Source organism: Lissotriton vulgaris, unplaced genomic scaffold (assembly GCF_964263255.1).
Source record: "Lissotriton vulgaris unplaced genomic scaffold, aLisVul1.2 SCAFFOLD_801, whole genome shotgun sequence".
Classification (NCBI taxonomy): domain Eukaryota; kingdom Metazoa; phylum Chordata; class Amphibia; order Caudata; family Salamandridae; genus Lissotriton; species Lissotriton vulgaris.
Genome location: NW_028251364.1, coordinates 152,256 through 162,116, shown reverse-complemented (window position 1 = coordinate 162,116; position 9,861 = coordinate 152,256).

The following is a 9,861-nucleotide window of genomic DNA, read 5'->3' as shown; positions in this document are numbered from 1 at the left end:
CAATGCATCTGGAGTGCAACATTCGAGAACGTCTTATGTAATAAAAGCCCTTGTGAAAAATGAGAGCTAGAAAAAACATAACCTTATTAACAATCACACTCCCTCCACCCCCCCTCCCTGCCTCCCTGCTTGACGGACTTACCACTACACGACACCCCAACTGTGCAAGTGCTTGATACCAATCCCTGTTACCATAACTTGGGGTTGAGAGTTAATGCACGCTGTCCATTAGAACCCCCCCAAGCATCCTCAATACACGCGGCTTCTCCGTCTGTCAGATACATAGTCCGGAACTTTGTTTCAAGGAGGAGAGGTATCAGCAGCAATTTCCATTAGTTTCTGTAGTTGGACATTGCAGTTCTCTCGCGGCCCATGGTCAGTTCAAGGGGATCGTGTCTTCAGCCCAGTTGACCGGTGCCAGGGTGGCCCCGGTGTATTTGAGGTCAAGAGGGTCCAGCTGGTTGCCTCCCCGCAAATGGCATGATCCAGTTCTGTGTCACTGCCGGGTGTGATCTGATGGGTTTCCTCACTCCCGTTCATCTCCCATCTTGTGTTCCCTGCGGTGCGCCTCGAGTCCTCCTGCTCTTCCAGATCGTGTGGCCTTTCGCCATTCCTGCATATCTTCTGGCGACAGAAAGAACCATGTTTTCCCCTCTGCCTCCACCCTTAACTGCGCCGGGAACATCATGGAGTATTTGATTCCGCGTTCACGAAGGTTCTTCTTGATGTCAAGAAATCCTCGAAGCTGTCTAGAAGCTGCTGCCGTGTAATCCGGGGAAATGGTGATTGTAGCATTGTCAATGCGTATGGGGGAGGGGCTGTACCTGCGGCCTGTAGTATTACGTCTCTGTCTCGAAAGTTGAATATGCGGGTCAGAATGGGACGCGGCGGCACTCCCGGTTTCGCCCTTCCTCCGGGGACCCGATGCGCCCTTTCTACGGAGAAGTAGTTGTATACACCTCGTGGTTGGAGGTGATTAGTGATGAGATCTTCAAAAAAGAGATCAAGGGCTGAAGGACTGGGTTTTCTTAAGACCCAGCGGTGCCAGGGATAACACCTGAAACCTTCGTGGGTAACCTGTTCCGGCGTACAAATGACAGAGACACGGGACACTTCCTTCAGCGTCAAAGATTCAAGGTTTATTACTGCAGGGAACACAGAAGTCACAGGAAGTACAACATGTGTAGGTTTGAGGAGTCTGATTCGACTTGCCTCTGTGGATCGCTCTTTTTATACAGTTCTAATGCATTGAATATCATAGTACACAAAGGTTTACAACTCGGTTCCCATTGTAAAGACCATAAGGGGTTGCTTTCATGTATTCAAGGCCCGGAACATAAGCACAGAAATGTTTGGTGGTTCCCAACTGTAAAAACCCATCTTCCCACCATTAGTGCATTCCAATCAGCAGTAAACAGATCGAGGAAGGGACAGAAACAGGTGCAGAGGAAGACAGAAACAGTGGGGAGATCGGTAAGGGTGTAAAAGGGGTGGTATCGGGAAACACGAGCTGCAGGCATCAGAGGGGACGTGTTTAATGAATGCACAACTAAGACAATAGACCGGCACGGCAAGATGAGCCTCGAGCGGGGCCATCTGCCTTACAGTGCCGACCCCCTCATCATAAAGACACTTTCAAAGGAAACATGTCTTCCGCAAGAGTTTGGGAATCCCAGGGTCGCGAAGCGGACAGCGTCCGTTCGCTGGCTACTTGAGGGCAAGAGACAAAATGGATGCCGCATCTAAGATGGAACCCGTGGGCTCGTATGTAGAAACCCACGAAACAAACGAACGGTTTAGGCTAGCACAGCGAAAACGCGTACACCCACTAAACTCGTCATTTGCGGTTCATAGATACCAGACTCGACCATATTCGTGTGAGTCGAAAACACCACTTACGATCGTCACGGAACCTCAGACGCTCCTTTTGCCCTCATGTAGGCAAGCACTAGTCGGAATCATATTCGATATTCATCAAGACCATCTAGATGTTGCTGTAACATAATTCTATCCATCAGAGTTCCTTTGGTAACAGGCGGCTGTCTTATACACGTCGTAGCGCAGAGGCCACATAAGGTAGGACCACACTGCACACAAAGGCAACACATGAACAGGAATGCTACAACAGCCCCGATGATCATCAGAATTTTCCAACCCCAAGTCGACATCAGGCCCCAAAACCACCCAAGTAGCGGCCAATCCCCTACGTCCACGTGTATGGACTCAGAGATCTTATGCAACTTTGAGATGGCTTGATAGACAGTCGGAGCGTTATCTGGAATGAAAATACAGCAGCTCGAATGGATCACCTTACATACTCCACCTCGATCTGCTAAAACAACGTCTAAAACCATGCGGTTTTGTAACGTCATAAGCCTATCCGCCTGAAGCTCTGCTGTGATATTACCAAGGGCACTTGCAGTGATATTAGCTGTCGATTCCACCACTCTGGTCAACTGTCTCAGGTTCCTACTATTGACCATAGGTCCCCAAAACGGAAAGAAACCCTTAAAAAAGTCTCCTGCCTCTTGACCAGCAGTGTCCTCTTCGCTAATCACGCCCCTCACAATTCGAGTCTTGTGGTAATCGGAGGCGACTGTAAAAGTCGGTGGCAACAAGTTTGCAATATAACATGTGCCCGCAAAGTCAGAGGGCAACCACGTATACGCACGATCATGACAAACAAAGTACGTACCCTTGGCAGTCAGAAACACAGGGGAAGAGAGCATCGGTAAGACATACGTCTCGGAGCAAGCACTCTCTCCAAGATGAGCTCTCGGGCGTCGGCCACAACCTTTTAGACAGAAATTACCAAGGTGGGGTACGATCTATATTGGAGACGAGCTTTTAAGCTGTCTTTCACCCACGAGCGCACTATACTCAGCCTCACTCAGATCCCTATAGGCTCGCACCTCTTCCTCTGGGATGAGCGACGGCTCATAGATATCCCTATCTAAATCAGCGATCGCTATAGCCAAAGGCTTGTGGTACGGACCGGGACCAAAGTGCGGAGGACGTGGCTCTCGATTGGGGTAGGAATCTAGTGCACTTCGAAACATTGTTTGGAATGCTCGAGCTGAACCCTGGGAACTATAAGGAAGGACCAAGTACGGAATTCCCTTATCGGTGGTATGTGGCATCAACCCACACACCCAACAATTGGTAGTATTAACCACCAACTGATGTTGATGAAGGAGCTGAATGAAGGAATTATTCTAAATTCCGCACGTCTGACCTGCTCGTGTTGGGGTAAGATGTGGAAGGAATGAGAAGAAACAGTGGATGTAGTTTTAGGTTCAGGAGAAAGGGTAGGTGAGGTAGAAGGCAAGAACGTCAATATCAGGTAATACACCCCACCCACCAATAGCGAAGAAACAGTTAAGAACAGAAGGAACACTTGAAGGATGAAGCATTTGGTACGAGTAATTTGCTGCAACTTGAATCTTTGGGCCTGAGCTTTTTCCAAATCCACCAGCTTAGAGAACGGCATCCTCTAAAACCGTCCGCAACGTTTCTTGACGCACTTCGTTCTGTGTAGCAGTAGTCAATCCCCAGGAGTTCCCAGGAACCGACGGCCTTCGACCTAGTGTCAAGACCTACTAACCAGAAGGAAGTACACGCGCGGCCCTACGGTCCACCCGGATGTAAGGTATTTTATTTACAAATATATACAAAATCTCCTAGCTGTGGAAGCAAAACACGTATCTGGAAACAAACTCACAATATTTACAAAAACCAAAATTATACGAGTGTGTTCAAACTGAATGGTGTCAATGGGGTAACGTGGATGTCAAGGGAGCAAGCAAAAAGCTTTTTATTAGTCTTTGATATTGGATCGCAGAAAGTATCGGCTTCTCCCAGGACGTGTCTGTTCGTCAAACAACTGATCCGATGGTGGGACAGAGTTCTGCTGATCAGTCAATTGTTCAGATCTTAAGTTTTTCGATGGCAAGTGTTCAACAACGTCGTTCTGCTGCACTGAGGGCTCTCCAACAGGATGAGCGTCGCTAAAAGGGACAAAGGTCTGCGCAGTTTCCGTTTCGGACGAAGCAATGCCCTTCCTCACCCACGAGTCTGCTGGTAAAGGTATCAGTACCTTTTTAGTATGAGTGGCATGCACCCAATTCTTGCGTCCTTCCAAACGAACAGCAGTCCTCGTGGCAAGAAGTACTTGGTAGGGTCCAGTAAAGCGTGGTTCAAGGTTGCGTTTTCGTCCGAAGTTCCGCGTTACCACCCAGTCTCCAGGCTGGAGCTGGTGGCCTGGACTCTCCGTCTGCGTCGGCAGTGCTTCAAAGACCTGTTGGTGAATTAACCTCAGTTTAGCAGTCAGATCATGCAGATAATCGATCAACATTGGGTACTCAAGATCAGAGAACACACTCGGTCTAGGGACCCCCCAAACATTTGCAGGGCGGCCGAACACAATCTCGTAGGGACTAAGCCCTACTCGGGAGTGTACAGTCGCCCTAGTGGACAGAAGGGCTAGAGGTAAAGCGTCAGGCCACGAGAGACCAGTCGTAGCCTGAATCTTCGCCAACTTCAATTTAAGGGTGCCATTATACCCTTCAACCAAACCTGCTGACTGGGGATGATTGGCGCTGTGGAATTTCTGGGTAATTCCAAGGCCCTTACACACACTCTTCATCACACTCCCTACAAACTCACTTCCATTATCAGACCATACAATTCGTGGCATTCCATACCGAGGAAAGTATTCCTTCAGTAGGATTTTCGCAGTGGACAGAGCAGTGTTATCTTTGAGAGGGTAGGCTTCGATCCATCGGGAGAACGCGCAAACCACAACTAAAACGTATTTCAGGTTATTGCACCACTCCATATGGATGAAGACTAGCTGAATCACTTCAAAGGGACATGAAGGGGGAGCAAAATGGCCAGGAGGTGTAGGGGTTCCCTTTCCAGGATTGTACATCATACATATCATACAATTCTTAACCAATCTCTCAGCACACTTCGTGATACCATCATTCTTCCATACAGGGGACAACAACTTACAAATACCTTTCGCGCTAATATGTGCCAAGCCGTGTGCCATCGTCACAACAGCTAGTACATACGCATCCGGCAACATCCACCTCTTATTCTCTGACAAATCGATCCAACAACCATTCGCATCCAACTTTCCCATACTCTCTTTCCACTTCATCTTTTCAGACTCAGTGGCCTCATTCTGAACTGCTTTCACACTCTCGATAGTGTCCTCACACATACCAGTCTCTGTAGGCCACCTAACCGAACTCGTCAAATACATTCTAGTACTGAGATTCCGAGCAGTCTCCTTAGCAATTTCATCAGCGAACGCATTACCACAACCAACATCATCCGTCACCTTACGGTGCGCACTACATTTAATAATTGCCACCTGCTTGGGCAATATAAGTGCATCCAAAAGATCATTCACGAGCTGTCCGTGTTGAATCTTCGTACCGTGCGATGTCATAAAACCTCTCTCTCTCCACAAACGTCCAAAGCTATGTGCCACGCCAAATGCGTATTGGCTGTCGGTAAACACATTCACCCGTTTCCCTTTTGATAACACACATGCTCTAGTCAAAGCAATCAGCTCTGCCGCCTGAGCAGAATTCTGATTCAATCTCGCAGTCTCCACAACAGTATTCAATGTCACCACAGCATACGCAGTCGTTACATCGCCATTCGGCAACTTAAAACATGAACCATCCACATACAAGGTCCCATCGGGATCTTCCAATGGAGTATTTTTCAGGTCCACACGACCTTTTGTTTCCTCTTCCGTTCGCAAGTAGCAATCATGAGGTGCTACTTCATCTCATTCCATACTGATTGGCAACAAAGTCGCCGGGTTCAGGACGTTGCAACGTTTTATTTGAATGTGACTTGCCAAAAGCGTCAACTCATAACCAGACAACCTTGCACTAGTCAAGTGCTGAGTTTTCGTACGATTCAAGAGAGTGTCAACTGCATGCGGAACCATTACCGTAAGCATATTAACCATGACCAATCCTGCAGATTGTCTGATGGACACCGCAGCTGCCGCTGTTGCTCTCAAACAACTCGGCAATGCTCTAGCTACCGGATCCAAGGTCGAGGAAAAATATGCACATGGACGTTGCTTACCGCCGAATTGTTGCGTCAAAACACTCAACGCACAACCTTCTCTCTCGTGAACGTATAGTGTAAACGGCTTACTGTAGTCAGGAGTACCTAACACAGGGGCCGAACACAACGCATCACGCAGTTCAGAAAAACTTTTCTGACATTCTTCCGTCCATGGTAAAGGAGTTGGAACATCCTTGCACGTAAGAGTCACCAATGGTTTCGCTAGCAATGAAAAATTTGGGATCCATTGCCTGCAGTATGACGTGATACCTAAAAAGGCACGCACATCTCTCTGAGTTGTTGGCACAGTCATTCGAGCAATCGCTGCAATTCTCTCTGGGGTCAACCTTCTTCCCTCCTTTGACAATAAGTGACCTAGATAGGTTACTTCTTGACAACAATATTGTAGTTTAGAAGGTGACACCTTATGATGTAAGTCACAGAGATGTTGCAACAACAACAACGTAGCAGTTTTGCAAACGTCCTGAGTATCTGCAGCCACCAATAAGTCATCGACATATTGGATCAAGGCCGCACCAGCCGGCAACACAAACGCATCAAGTTGGCCCTTCAAGGCTTGACTGTATATCGATGGACTCTCACAGTAGCCCTGAGGAGCACGTTTGAACCGGAAGCTGCGGCCACCAAGAGAGAAACCGAAAAGGTCTCTACTTTCCTCAGCAATCGGAATGCTGAAGAAAGCATTCTTCAGATCGATCACTGAGAACCAAGATGCAGAGGCTGGAATCAGAGTTAGTAAAGCCGTAATGTCAGGCACCACAGGGAACTGAGGAATCACAATTTTATTCACCTCCCGTAAATCGATAACAAAACGATAAACAGGGGGTTTTGATGGATCAGTGCGCTTCAAAATGGGCAGTACAGGGCTATTGCACACGTTTCCCCGAGTCTCCTCGATAACATCTTTCTCAATCAAATCGTAGATGATAGGTAACAACACTCGTTCACCATCAAGGGAGATACGATACTGGGGAATACGTGGCAGTCGCACATTAGATTTCAAGTGAACAACATAAGGGGAGATGTCAAGCAGGCCCACGTCATTGGGACCTGTTGCCCACAAAGATGCAGGAAGAGAACTCAATTCCGGTGGAAGCTTATCGATGGATAAGTACATAGGAGAGACAACTCTCTCACCTAACGTAAGCTTTACTCCCGCAGGAGAACAATACAAAGTTGCATACAGACGTTTTAGCAAATCCAGGCCCAAAAGATTTTCCCCACAACCAGTGGTCAAAATCAGCGGAGCTTTCAGCTCACGAGGCCCAATTGTAAGAGGCAAAGGGCACGAAACCGGAATGCTAACAGGGGCGCCAGAGAATCCAACGGAAACATTTGTTAAGCCAGACAAAGGTGCGCCAGGGAGTTTCGAATGTATGATGGAACTTTTCGCTGCACCAGTGTCCAACAGAAAAGGCTCAACGACGCCCGAGGTGGCAACTGCGACGTAAGGCCCTCTCTGATCAACCGGAACTGATACTACTCCCTCTCCTTGTCCATGGCTGTCCTAGTAATTACCGTCGTCAGCATCCTGATCGACGTAATAATCGTCCACATTGTACTGAGCAGATCGCCCTTGCGACGATCCGCGCTGATCGAAACAATTATTAGAGTCAGAAGTATTGTTGGAACGATCATTTTGAGCACCGCGACCTCTACCACGTGATGTCTGTTGAGGACCGCTACGACCTCCTCTAGATGAATTACCACTGTTGCGATCACGCAAAACTGGACAATCGAATTTCAAATGATCCTCACCCCTACAATAGGCACATTGATTGTACCCTAACGAAGATCTCTGCGAAGAGGAGTCATTTCGTGATTGCGACCTATTCGACTGAGATTGTGATCGATTCCGCTGTTGCGAATCATTCTGATTCGAACGTGGAGGATACGCTTGCTGCAACAACACTTTAGTTTTGAATTCTTTCGTCTTCTTATCGGCACGATCATTCTCCTCTTTCTCCCTATTCTCATAATATTGGGCCGTGGCCAATATTTGAGCAGAAGTGGAAACAGCCCACGCACTTTCGGAATTTCGTAATTTGTTGCTTAAGTCAGGCAACAAATTTGAGACAAACTTATCCACAAACAATCGTTGACCTCCTTCAGTACCCATATCCTGACCACTATGATCAATGAATGCCTCCTCAAATCTCGTAAAGAAGTCAGAGACACTCTCATCCTTCTTTTGTTTGCAAGCGGACAGTTTGTCCCAATTTACCTTCATAGCTGGCATAAGCGTTTTCATCAGAGCGATAATTCTCTGGGGCAAAGCCGTAATTAGCTGATCGGGCTTGGCCCCACCGACTTGCAAAGCGTCAGCAGCCCGCAATGCATTCCAATCACCGCCTAGTTCCCCTGCATGATCTTCCTGACGAATCTTTGCCCATACCGGTTGTGGTATGACATTGCCAAACAACATATCGATATCGGCAAGATTCATTATCGTAGCATCCACAAGCTGCGATAATTCTTTATAATACCCTGCAGGATTTTTGCGAGGGTCAGGCAAAGAATGCTTTACCTGCAAAACTTCCGATCGTTTCCATGGAAGATGTATCCACACTCTCTGAAAGTGCGGCAAGACTGCAGGATTTTGAGTAGCATCACCTGGCATCCACACTGGTGGGACTTCGCGCATGGGGTACTGACCAGGCGCTGCAAGCGGTCCCTCAATGTCTTCTACAAACAATGCCCGAGGCATTATAGAAGGACGAAAAGACAACAACTGCTCGACAGCACGTCGAACATTGGTGCCCACCAACATTCCGCTCGAAAACTGAAGCTGAAGATCAGTCAAAGCAGTCAAAACCTCGTCAGATGCATCAGCCGATATTTGGTCACGTAAAGCCTTACACATTTCTTCAAAAACAAACCTTTGCGTCGGCATATTGAATTGACAAAACGTATCTAACACCACACGTGGAGGATTTCTTAGGGGGTATTTCATCCAATTCATCGCCATATTATACAGTGTGTCACGTTCCCGACTACTGGGAAGCTGACTAGGTCTTTGAGGACCGTCCGAACCAGCGGACTCAAGAATAGGGCCAAGAGAATTGAAAAAGTTAGCAGCAACAGAAGGGGTACGACGTCGAACAGAAGGAGAAGAAGAGTAACACAACGGGGTAACAAGAGAAGTATCAGAAGCAGAAGAGACAGCAGGAGTAACCAGAACAGCAGGAGCAGCGGGAGCAGGAGTATGAGGAAGTACAAACGGAGGAGCAGTAGGGACGGAAGTTGGTAGAGGAGCAGGAACGGATTGAATAACAGGAACAGGTTGTGGAACAGGAGCAGGAGGGACAGGGACAGGGGGAACCACAGGAGCTACAATACCCTGTGCGTACGGAGGTGGTGACTTCAAAAGATAGGACAACAAGGGGTCCTCTACCGATTCCTCTTTCTTATCCGTACCCGTCGCTAAAGCGGGGTAACACTTATCTATAGACATACGCTGCAATCTATCAAAAACTTCCTTTTCCTTTTCCTCCTTATCTCGCTGGAACTGCTCTGCATTTCTTACCGTGGTAACAACTCCTTCTCTCTTATTACGTTTAATCTGTTTGATTTCTCTCTGTTTGGCTTCTTTACGCCACAACCAAAAGGAATCAAACATGGCCGGCCTTGATTTTCTCTGAAACAATTTGGCTTCAAGATTGTCTGAAATCGGGGTCTCAAAACTACCATGAGGTGGCCAACTAAGGACACCATCCTTTTTAGTATAGCGAATCCAACACTCAT